This window comes from Musca domestica, unplaced genomic scaffold (genome assembly GCF_030504385.1).
Source record: "Musca domestica strain aabys unplaced genomic scaffold, Musca_domestica.polishedcontigs.V.1.1 31, whole genome shotgun sequence".
NCBI lineage: Eukaryota > Metazoa > Arthropoda > Insecta > Diptera > Muscidae > Musca > Musca domestica.
The window spans coordinates 5,196,227-5,209,759 of record NW_026712309.1 but is presented as its reverse complement, the minus strand read 5'-3'; positions in this window follow the sequence as shown (position 1 = coordinate 5,209,759).

Sequence of the window (13,533 nt, the reverse complement as noted above, 5' to 3'; positions counted from 1 at the left end):
GGAATTTTTCATTCGTCATACCTCGAGTTAGGGTTTTAAAGAAAATATTGACCACGCCTCCTTTTACGCCCACTATTTCGATTTATCTAAAATCCTTATATGTGCAAAATAATGAAGATATCGGTTTGAGAATTATTACACGAATTATTTATATAGGGGCTGAGGAACGCGCCTTCTTTTAAATCTGTCTATATGTAAAAGAAAGTTATGTTGGTTACTACGCCTATAACATAAAGACCGCCGGTCTGATTTTAACGATTCAGAAAAATTCGGAATTGTCTCTTGACAGAAAAGCATTAAATCCAAAAAAATCGCGTAAAAATGTGAAATTTTGAACATTTGACTTTTAAAATGTACAATAGTAATGTTTTATTTTGCATGTTTTTTTTCATTTTGACTTACTATTTTCGAATGTACATTTGTAGTGTTTTTTTTTGGAATTCTAATATGATGTGTAGTTTTTTGGGTAGTATAAAGCGACAACGGATAAAACTGTTATTTATAGATTTTATGTATTTATTGGGTAATACGAATAATATCATTTCAGAAGAGAATAAGATATGAAAATTCTATATCGAAATCGAAAATTTTTCAATGGAATCGAATTTAAAATAATAGTACATTCAACAGACAAACTTCATAAGGGCCTTTAAAAATTTGCCGTAAAAAATGAGTGAACAAGTTGAAGATTATTTTTGTTTTTTCAATTCTTTCTTTTTTTCTATATTGAAGTGTACATTTCTTAATGTTTTCAATTCTGAATGAATAATATTAAAAATGAAATGAGTGCATAATAAGAAAATTTGGTATTCTATTGAATTTGTAACCCCCAAGAGAATATTGGTTGAGAATGTAGATTTGGGATGAACGTCAATATGAAATAAACTCCGAAATGTCAATCTTGCACTCATTCAGTCGGACGAGACCGAACATTTCTTTAATTGTCATTGAATTACACTACGATGAAAAATGTGGACTTTATTAGATTTCCACCGCACAATTTAAATGACAAAAAATGTATGCCCATCTTATGGTAATCGGAACAAAAGAGTAATTTTTTGGCTATTCTGACAACATTCTGCCTTCAAGTATGAGGTGGACAAAACTAAATACCACGCAGTACGGGATTTTAAACGTTGGAAATACAAATTCGAAATTATAGATCATTTGAATGAAAATGTTAAGCTTTTTACAATAATAAAAATTGTGCTGAATTTTCACATTGGGCTATTATAGATGTTCTTTATCATAAAGGTATTTAACACAAAAATTAATTAATTAATTTCTATTTAGTCATGGAGTCATTACTTATAATGAAAATTGTGCCGCTTACATAAGTCAGATCTGTGATTTATTATGCTTTAAAAAATACGCATTAAAGACTAAAAGTGCCGGCCGACAACGCGGACCGGGCCAGCTAGTAGTCATATAAATAGCTTTCTTCTTTTTCTATGTTTTCTTCAATGTAACTGACCACCTCGTGAAGATCCGTTTCCACAGACATTCCTCTGCTGAAATTTGCTCACCAGTAAGTAGTCTAGATCCGTTCTTATATCCAGGTTTATCAGTATTTCCAGGTTCTTTAGAAAAAAGGATGATAGGTCTATAGTCTATCTGTGTAGTGTGACTTGGCTTACTAGCACTCACTGTAACCTCTCTCCATAGACGAGGTATATATCAGTGATACAAACATTCCTTATAAATCGCTTCCAGGATATCGTATACAAGTGGTCTTGCCAATTTATACGGCCTGGGGGGTACAAATCGCCCACGCTAATTATCCTACTTACGAGAGTATCATATCTCTCTGACATAAGTGAAATTATATCCTCGCTAGAAAGTTTAGAAAGCCAAGACTAGTGACCGCTCTTGCATCTTGAGGCATAATTGATATTTTCAAAGTAAGTTTTTCGTATTTATATGAATGGAATCTGTAAATTGTTCATTAGAAAGTTGAACTTTTATTTGAAAATTAATACAGGGTGAGAAAAAACTGCAAACAACTTCAGGCTGCTGTCATTTCAAAGCAACTCGTCCGACAGCTGTTAAATTTATTTCTGTGACAACTCATTATATTGTTTACAAGCGTACAAAAGCATATTGGTGAGAATTTTCCAGAAAAAAAGTTATTCGTGATGGAATTCAAGCGTGATAGTGTGATTTCTTTTTATTTGGCGGTAAAACCACAAGTGGCTATCGTTAAAGAACTCCAGCATTTAAATGTGAATATATCGTTTGTGTCTCGTACCACCGCTCGTTACCGTGATACTGGTAACGAAGCCCGACGTCAGGGAAGTGGATGGAAAAAACCAGCATCATCAGCAGAAATGGTTCGAAAAGTAAACAAGCGACTTGATCGAAACCCGCGTCGCAGTGGCCGAAAAATGGCTCGTGAGCTAAACATATCGCAATATTCCATTTGGCAAATATTGAAAAATGAGCTGGAGGTAAAGCCATTGAAATTCCAATTAATTCAAGAACTAACACCGCAACAGAAAGAAAATAGACTCAAAAGAGCTAAAGAGTTGCTTTGCTTGCCCGAAAGTGGTGAACTGCTGAATTTGGTTTTCTCCATTGAGAAAACATTCGTTGTTCAGCAGTTTGTAAACAAACAAAATAGTCGTGTTTACTTGCCAAAGAGGTCAGCTGTCAATGTGCTCCTTCGGTTGGCCACCAGATCTCAAGCGCCGGCCATGGTGATGGTGTGGGCCGCCATAACAGTCGATGGTCGATCTCCGCTCGTATTAATCGGCCGTGGCATCAGAATAAATGCGGAATATTATAGGGTGTATTCTTGAGGGTGTATTAAAGCCTTGGGCACGCAAACATTTTGGCCGCAGACCTTGGACATTCCAACAGGACTCAGCACCATCGCACTTAGCACGCGCCACCCAAGAATGGTTACAAAATGAGATTCCTCGCTTCATTTCCAGCGCACAATGGGCACCAATCCTTTGGACTATTGTGTCTGGAGTATTTTTGAAAGCAAGGCAGGCACTAAAATATACCAAAGTGTCGATCACCTCAAGCAAGCCCTTCCCGGGAATGGGCCAAAATACCGCAGAGCAACATTCGGGCGGCGTGTGACTGTTTCATTGGCCGTTTCAAGGCCATAATTCGTGGCAAAGATGACCAATTCGAAGAAATCTAATCTTATTCTAAAATTTGATGCTATTTCCGACATTTTTTGCTTTCATTCAATAAAATTTTAAAAAATAATGTAAAAATTATGGCGTTTGACTTAGTTGCAGTTTTTTATCTTACCCTGCATTTTTTATATACCAAACTAATTTGAGCAAAAAACTATAAAAATCCTTATTTTAATTGAAAAAATAACCTTACCAAAATAACACAATATTGGAATCTCTAATAAATGGATTTTTGATGGAAACATATTCTGTTAAGTCTATTATTAAAACATTACACTAATATGTTAGTAAATTTTGTTTGCCAATACAATTCTGCTTTGGTAATCACTTATAAGCATTGAAGGGCTTCCAAACCTAATTTCCGCCTGACCCAGACAAAAGAAAGAAAGAAAAAAATGAACAACATTTTGTCTGCTAACACAATGACCCAAAGACAAATAATGACCCAAATCATAAGACAGCCATTAATTGTGTCGGGAGGACACAACAGACGCCTTAAAGTGAAGTAATCTGCCAAAGCAATTAGCTACACATTTTAATTTGAATACATTTCTTCAACGTGGCATATTTTATGAGATTGTAACCTTCAAAATGTTGTTGGAGAGGGTTGGAAAAAAAACTCCAAACAAATTTTATTCCCCTAACCTAATGTCATAACCTCCTTGGAATTTCACCTCCTCACTGCTTTTTTCAATCGCAATAGTTCTAAAAATTTGTCTAAAATTCTATTTTATCAATGTAATCAGCAATTCTAATTGGGGATATTTTCATCGGAATACTCTATGCACATAGTAGTGTAGGTCGTATCATTGACATAAGATTTTTAGATTAGTTTTCTTGAAGCTATTACCCCCAAACACCCCTAACCTACGTACGTACGGACATGTTCAGCAGACAACACGTACTCTGGCCTAACATCAATTCAATGGAATTGGATTCCTTTAATTAAAGCTAATTTCAGTGCAGGAATGGCAATATTATTGTTATTTGCTTCGACCACACATAGACAATATGTTTGTGGGTGTGTGGGGTCAGCAGAGATTTGTCTTCGAGGAATTGAAGTAGACTAGGTGTCAATGTAATCGAATGACATGATGTCATGGAAAAGTCAACCAATTAATTTTGTCTATGTGAAAAAGGAATGCTGTGGCCAAAAAATGGGCATTCGAAATGAGTTAAGTTTTGTTTGAAATAGCGAAATGGAATTTAAAGGTATATATTTATTTTCGACGTGGCTGAAATACAGGTTTCAAAATAGATGATATATGACCTTAAAGACTTTTTGTTAGTGAAGACCTCTGTAATTCTTTTTGTTTAAAATATAATATTCTGATTGAACGTCGTAACATCGGAATTTACTTTGCAATTTGCAACAACAGAATTTAGTTTGTATTTCTGTGTTATAAAAATATTCGTAGGTCATATTCTATAGAAAGCTAAAAAAAAAAAAATACTTTTTGTTTAAGGTTAAATGTTTTTAAGAGCAAAAAAAGTAAAAGCACTGTGCCAAAATTTTCCTTTTCAATAACGCCATTCTCCGTAAAAACATTACACATTCCCATTACATTTAACGTCACACTTTAAAAATGGAAAAGGATATTTTGTGAAACAGTTAAACTCGATTAGAATGACTTAATCATATTCTACCCGGGGAGTTTGTCAGTCTTCTACCGGCCGTGTACCCACTTAGCTGATATAGGAAAAAGAACAATGAGTGGTGTAATACTCAGTTGCTAAATCTTGGAGCGTCCTTTTTGTTGGCGACCTGATTGAAACTGAGTGGTGTGACCACCCGCCTGAGGTAATCTGTTGTTTTTCCTTTGATCAAAACTGAATGAGGTCAAATGTCGGGCATTGCCGACTATATGCATATTTAGTAGAACTAGCCTTAACAAAAATAACGTTTATATTGGGAATTTATGTACTGCATTGGAAAATATTATGGATACCAACTATGGACCTCTTTTGTATGCGTATTATGGCTTTACAGCAGTTATAATTTGGAATCAGAGGGAACTAATGGAAAGTATATCCAACTCTGAATCGATTTCCTCCATTTTTGACGATGGCATTTTCACCTCTCGTACCAAATAACGTTGCTATGAAGTAAATGATACGACTTCGAGAAGGATTATTTAAAACAAGTTAAACACATTGGGTAAAGAAAACATTTATATATAAAAGCATCAGAATTTAAACGCGTTAAATGGGGGCCAAAGCAAAACGGGAACCTATACAGGGTGGAATGAAAAAACTGCAACCAACTTCAGACTGCTGTAATTTCAAAGCCACTCGTCCGACAGCTGTTACAATTATTCCAGTGACAGCTCATTATATTGTTTACAAGCGTACAAAAGCACTTAGTTGAGAATTTTGCAGAAATTCAAGCGTGATAGTGTGATTTCTTTATATTTGGCTGGAAAACCACAAGCGGCTATCGTTAGAGCACTCCAGCATTTAAATGTGAATAAATCTTTTGTGTCTCTCGTGCCATCGCGCGTTACCGTGATACTGGTAGCGTAGCCCGACGTCAAGGAAGTGGACGGAAGAAACAGCAACATCAGATAGGGAAAAGGAGGAGAACAAAAGATATACATTGGAAAGCCTACGAATACAACAAAGGATTGCCAGATCAATAAATACCAAAGAAGACAAAGATAATACTAAACTACAGTATTCTATTGCGATTATTTAGAAACGGTTCTGTGATTTAGCTTAAGTTTAACTGTGATTCATATTTTATTGATCATTTATTTTTACTTTATATTAATTAAATGTTGTGGAGTCCCGTTTTATTAATATTAATAAGAAATAAATAATGCATAATTATTGATGTAAGTTAAATTTAAAGTGGAATATGTCACCAAACAAAATTCTTATAATGAAATATGTTTCTCATTTATAACCAGAATACAATAAAAAATGCTCTTGAAAAAGTTGGAAACAAGCCAACGAAACGTTGAGCAGAACATGAAATAAATTCGTTTATTTTCATTTAATTAACTTGACCATAAAAGCCCAATAAACCCATATTGAATAATCAGCAGAAATGATTCGAAAAGTAAGTAAGTAAAAGTCGAAAAGTGAAGAAGCTACTTGATCGAAACCCGCGTCGCAGTGGCCGAAAAATGGCTCGTGAGCTGAGCATATCGCAATATTCCATTCGGCAAATATTGAAAAATGAGATCGGGGTAAATTCATTGAAATTCTAAAAAGTGCAAGAACTTGCACCGCAACAGAAATAAAATAGACTCAAAAGAGCAAAAGAATTGCTTCGCTTGGCCGAAAGTGATGAACTGCCGAATTTGGTTCCCTCCGACGAGAAAACATTCGATGTCCAGCAGTTTGTAAACGAAAATAATAGTGTTTACTTGCCAAAGAGGTCAGCTGAAAATGTGCACCTTCGGTTGACCACCAGAACAGAACTCATGCGCCAGCCATGGTGATGGTGTGGGCCGCCATAACAGCCGATGGTCGCTCTCCGCTCTTATTAATCGACCGTGGCATCAGAATAAATGCCGAATATTTCTGGAGGGTGTATTAAACTCTGCGAAAATTTTCTGGAGGGTGTATTAAACTCTGAGCACGCAAACATTTTGCCCGCAGACCTTGGACATTCTAACTGGACTCAGCACCATCGCACTCAGCACGCACCACCAAAGAATGGTTACAAAATGAGATTCCTCTTTTCATTTTTCGCGCTCAATGGCTCAATTAGTGAATTCGAGATAACAACATACTTCGCTGATCCGATTTAAATATAATTAAAAAAAAAAATACTTTTACACCAAACTCCGCCACACCTTTCATATTTCATTGAAATTGGTGCGTCAAATATGTGAAATCGGCCGATAATATATATGGGAGCTATATCCAAATCTTAACTAATTTCCAATTAATTTGTCACATTTATTATTGTAACCAAATTCCGCCACACATTCTGAATTTCATTGGTATCGGTCATATATATCATGTTTGGTGCATAACATATATGAAATCGGCCGAAATATATATGTTAGCTATATCCAAACCTCAACTGATTTCAATATAATTTGGCAATTTTTTCTGGTGCCAGATTTTGTCTCTCTCGCTTTGGGTGCATTAAATATGTGAAATCGGCTGAGTATATATATGGGAGCTATAATCACATCTGAGCGTATTTGAATATAATTTGTCAAATATACTTTTGTCCCGTTATCCCGTTACATATTCCAAATTTCTTTGGAATCGAACATACATATCGTGTATGGTGCATAAAATACATGAAATCGGTCGAAAATATATATGAGTGCTATATCCAAATCTGAACCGATTTTAATATAATTTGACAAATGTATATTTGTTTTAATTTCCGCTACACATTGCAAGTTTCATTGAAATTAGAGATACATAGCGTGTTTGGCGCATCAAATACATGAAATCGGTCGAAAATATATATGGGAGCTATATCCAAATCTGAACCGATTTCAATTTAATTTAACAAATTCATTTTGGCTCCCAATTCCGTTACTTATTTTAAATTTCATTTCAATTGGAAATACATATCGTGTTCGGTCCACCAAATACATGAAATCGGCCGAAAATGTATATGGGAGCTATATCCAAATCTGAACCGATTTCAATATAATTTGGGAAATCATTTTTTTTAGATAAAATCTATCACACGTTTCAAATTTCATTGAAATTGGGGATACATAGCGTGTTTGGTGCATCAAATGCTTGAAATCGGTCGAAAATATATATCGGAGCTATATCCAAATCAGAACCGATTTCAATATAATTTGACAAATTTATTTTCGGATCAAATCCCGTCACATATTCCAAATTTCATTGGAATCGAACATTCATATTGTGTTTGAGGCATCAAATGAACGAAATCGGTCGAAAATATATATGGGAGCTATATCCAAATCTGAACCGATTACAATATAATTTGGCAAACTTATTTTTGTTCCAAATTCCGTTACGTATTCCAAATTTGGAGATTGTATCTTCAACCAATCAATAGATATGTGCATATAAAATCAAAATTTTTGGGAGGTACCTCCGATTCTGATGCTATATCTCCAGTTCCAAGTGGAAATTCAAAAATGTATATAGCCTATGTTACTGTCAGGCGATGTTGCAGTATATATGGAAATTTTCAGGAAAATCTATTCAGCGGTTCTCGAGTCCATAAATTACAAACAAACATACAAACATTTTCCTCTTTTATAGATATAGAAGATAGCTCAACCCGGTGGGCTTCGCTACCCCTTTTGATTTCATATGTCATATGACATTCGTATCGTGTTTGGTGTATCATATAAACGAAATCGGTCGAAAATATATATGGAAGCTATATCGAAATCTGAACCGATTTCAATATAATTTGGCAAATTTATTTTCTAATCAAATCCCGTCACTTATTCCATATTTCAATGGAATCAAACATACATATCGTGTTTGGTGCATCAAATACATGAAATCGGCCGAATATGTATTTGGGAACTAGATCCAAATCTGATTCGATTTTAATATAATTTGGCAAATTTATTTTTGTTCCAAATTCCGTTATGCATTCCACATCTGGAGACTGTATCTGTAATCTGTCATAAATGTGCTCATAAATTTATATAGCCTATGTTACTTTCAGGCGATGTTGTAGTATACTTGGAAATTTTCAGGAAAGTCAGCGGTTCAACGGTTTTCGAGTAAATTACAAACACACAAAAATTTTACTCTATTATAGATATATATATATATAGACAATCTCGATTATGATTACCCAATCGAATTCGAAAAAGGAGTTTTCTGATTTTTCAATAATATTCTCACATTATGACATATTTCATATGTTGGGTGATATAGTGCGAAGAATAAAGTAAATCGATTATGTGCTTTACTAAATAACCGCAAAATGGGATACCAATATTGTCGAATTTCTCAGCCCTAGCTCTGATATAAATATACTGACGTGCAAGGTTTGAACTATATCGACTACTACTTTTGTGTATGGGAGCTAGAAGAAAAAATGAACCGAGAATTGTAAAATGAACCGATAATAATTTTTTATTCTATAGGTTTAATATGCACACTATCAAAATCTGTAAAAAAAATTGGGATTTAGACAGCAAAAAATAATTTTAAATCGCTATGAAACGTTGAGATTTTTTGAAGTATTTTCAACTTGATTACGATAAAGTATTTTTTTAGGGGGGAAATATCCGGTTGCTCGGTTTTTCGATAGAGAAGTTCGGATACAAAATCCTGGTCTACAAAACTGATATGTAGAAAATGATTCATTGTACCGTTATGATTACTATTATTGTTCTTTAAATACATGTCCTACTGTATATACGTTCAAACTATAAAATACAACCAAAAACTGAAGTCATGACCATGAACATCATATTTCCAACAAATATTTTTGGAGCCATTATAAAATAATATTTGTCAGTCCGATAGAATAAAACGTTTGTAATCGTGTGTGTTCATCTTTACATCCCAAAGAAAAGTTTCATAACTTAGAAATAGTTTCAATTGCAGTAATGCAGTTACGTGACGTCCTCCGATGGCATATGAAATGTTGGAAAACAAAAATACTCAGCAATATGAGAAAACCATCAGTCGTCTTTTAAAAATAGTGAATAATGATAAAGTCTATTAAACAATTAATATTAAACAATAATATTGCAAGCAGAATGACCGACTTATAATCTCTGTCTTAAGGTGGACGGTATAAAAACCAAATATTCTTTTTTAAGGGTTTATAAGAAATTCTACACACTACCAATAATATTTTTTTAATCCCTGCACCTTAGGGTATATTAACATTTTCATACCATTTCTAACATCCCTAAATATTCGTCTTAGACCCCTTCAAGTATAAATATTCATGATCAGCATAAAATTCTTAGTCCATTTAACGATGTCCGTCTGTCTGTTGAAATCGCGATACAGTCCATATTATTTGCCAGTTTTTCCACGGATTTTTCTAAAAAAGTGTTTTTGTAGATCATAATTGATTGTAGCTCCGGTGGCGAAACGTTGTATGCATAGGTCACGCTTTGGTGTAGCACCCATATAACGGTATCTCCCGATATTCGGTATTTTGATGGTTTTTCTCACATTTTTTCGCGGATCTGTCTAAAAATTGGAATTTGTAGGTCATAATGAGTTCTAGCTCCAGTAGTGAAACATTGTATATATAGGCCCATTGTATGTATAGGCCCACATCTTTGTATAGCCCTCATATAACGATACCTCCCGATATGCAGTGTTATGATGATTTTTGCCAGATTTTTCCACGGATTTGTCTAAAAATGTGTATTTGTAGATAATAATGGGTTCTAGGTCCGGTGGTGAAACGTTGTATGTATATGTCCACAGTTTTGTATAGGTCCCACATAAAGATACCTCCCGATAGTCGGTACTTTGATGAATGTTGCTACATTTTTCCACAGATTTGTTAAAAATTGGTATTTGTAGGTCATAATGGGTTCTACCTGGTCACATTTACCCACGAAATTGTTCCAAATTCGGTATTTAATAAGATTTGGTAGACGACAATCGTTGAAGTGTAAAATTGTCCATAGAAATTGTTTTTTCTTCAGACGGAAGAAAACAACAATATCAGCAGAAATGGTTCGAAAAGTAATAAAGCGACTTGATCGAAACCCGCGTCACAGTGGCCATTCGGCAAATATTGAAAAATGAGTTCGAGGTAAAGTCATTGAAATTCCAAAAAGTGCAAGAACTTACACCACAACAGAAATAAAATAGACCAGGGCTAGGCAGAGAGCCTCAAAATTTTTTTGTGATTGTATGTGTTTGGAAATAACAAAATATTGCAAGTGTTTTTTTGTCTCTCTTTACAGAGTGAGAAATAATTTTTTATCTCTAAATTTTCAATTTAAAATTTTCTGTTTTCAAAACAACTTTGTTAGTGAAAATTAATATTTTTTGATTAGACAATTCGGAGATATATTTGCACAATTATTTTATTTATTATTAATTTTAATATAAAACAAGTAAAAGAGCTGTAAGTTCGGCCTGACAGAACTTTGAATACCCTCCACCATCTGGAGCGAATTTGGCAATTTTCGAAAAAATAAAATCCGTTAAAAATTCTTTTAAAATCTTAAAAATACCGAATGTTGCCGTTATATTAGAGTCAAAACGACGACGTGGACCTACATAGGTAACTTTTAACTACATAGAAACTTGAATAAAAGAAACGGTGAATAATGTAACTAAAATCATCAAAATACCGATTATCGGGAGGTACCGTTATATGGAGGCAATACCAAAACGTGGACCTACATGGCCCATTTTTATTGCCAAAAGTCCTGCAGACATAATATACATTTGAGCAAAATTTTATTAATCTACTTCATTTCGTTCGGAAGCTAGAGCGATTTCCACAGACGAACATCGCTAAATCGACATAGAATTTTATGCTGGTCATGATTATATATACTTTGTGGGGTCTAAATTGTAGATGTCGAGGTGTTACAAACAGAACAAACTTAATATACCCTCCATATTACGGTGGAGGGTATAAAAAAATAATAAGAATGTCCCTTAAAAATATATAAGTTAACATAATTTTGATGTTATTTGTGTTTAATAACCATCAAAGTTGACCCTTTAAAAAGTAATTCTATTACAACAGGCTGACATACAGACATATGCAAATAGTCGTAGAATTTTACTTTGATCAAAAACTCATATCCTGTGTTGGGTCCTCAAAGATTATTTCTATGAATCACAAGCAAAATGACAAACATCACAACCTGTTATTTTTCCCAATATTGACCAATAACGTATATATCATTTCATAGAAATCAAGGGATATGAAAATGTCTCTAATTTGGAAGGACAATAAATTTGTCGAGGGATTATCCTTTTTATTTCTGTGCAGTAATTACTTTCTTTAAAATGTTGACATTTTGTGGGGGAGGTACTTGATGGAGTGGGCTGGAGATGGCCAACTCCGCACTCGATCTAAGTTTGACAATAATAACACGATATGCCAGTTTTGGACCAATAAATTTGTCGATCAATATGAAATGAATTTATACTCTTAACATGTGAATTCGTATACAAATTCTGTCAAATACAATTCAATCGAAAAAGATAATCTTAACAGTTGTAATTTTTACAATTTCGGAAATATTTGTTTCAAATATGTATTTAAGTGCTCCAATATTTCTTACGGTGTATTCCTAAAAATATCCGACAGCACCTTCCTCATCGACTGCTTGAACAAAACTAAATATTCTCCCAAAATCAATTTGACAGAAAATTCAAAACAATTTATTTTTTACAATTGTGTTGGTGAACACACAGATATCCCAAGGGATACTCTTTGCCTAGCCCTGAAATAGACTCAAAAGAGCTTCGAGAGAGAGGGAGAGAGAGAATTGGTTCGCTTGGCCGAAAGTAGTGAACTACCGAATTTGGTTTTTGGTCTTCTCCGATGAGAAAACATTCGTTGTCCAACAGTTTGTAAACAAACAAAATGATCGTGTTTAATTGCCAAGTAGGTCAGCTGAAAATGTGCAACTTCGGTTGGCCACAAGAACTCAAGTGCCGGCCATGGTGATGGTGTGGGCCGCCATAACAGCCGATGGTCGCTCTCTGCTCGTATTAATCGGCCGTGACATCAGAATAAATGCAGAATATTATCGCGAAAATATTCTGCAGGGTGTATTAAAGCCTTGGGCACGCAAACATTTTGGCCGCAGACCTTGGACATTGCAGCAGGACTCAGCACCAACGCACTCAGCACGCGCCAACCAAGAATGGTTACCAAATGAGGTTCCTCGCTTCTTTTCCAGCGCACAATGGCTACCAAAATCTCCGGATACCAATCCGTTGGACTATTGTATCTGGGGTATTTTGGATAGCAAGTTTGGCACTAAAAAATACCAAAGTGTCGATCACCTCAAGCAAGCGCTTCGCCGGGAATGGGCCAAAATACCGCAGAGCAACATTCGAGCAGTATGTGACGGTTTCATTGGCCGTTTGAAGACCATAATTCGTGTCAAAGGTGACCAATTTGAACAAATCTAAACTAATTCCATAATTTGATGCTTTTTCCGATATTTTTTGCTTTCATTCAATACAATTTAAGAAAAAAAAAGATATGGCGTTTGACTTTGTTGCAGTTTTTTTACCTCGCCCTGATCAAATAGGATAATTCTGTGTTGGAGCATTCAACTATTCTCTCAAAGGATATATATGTTATTTCCATTAGAATAATACCACAATCCAAAGCAAATGCTTCCTGCATATGGACATCAAAGCTGAGATGATTATCATTAACCCTGTCTGTTGACTAAATAATCCCTAACAATGGATATGAAATAATACTCCAAATTTTCTGTAGACATAAATT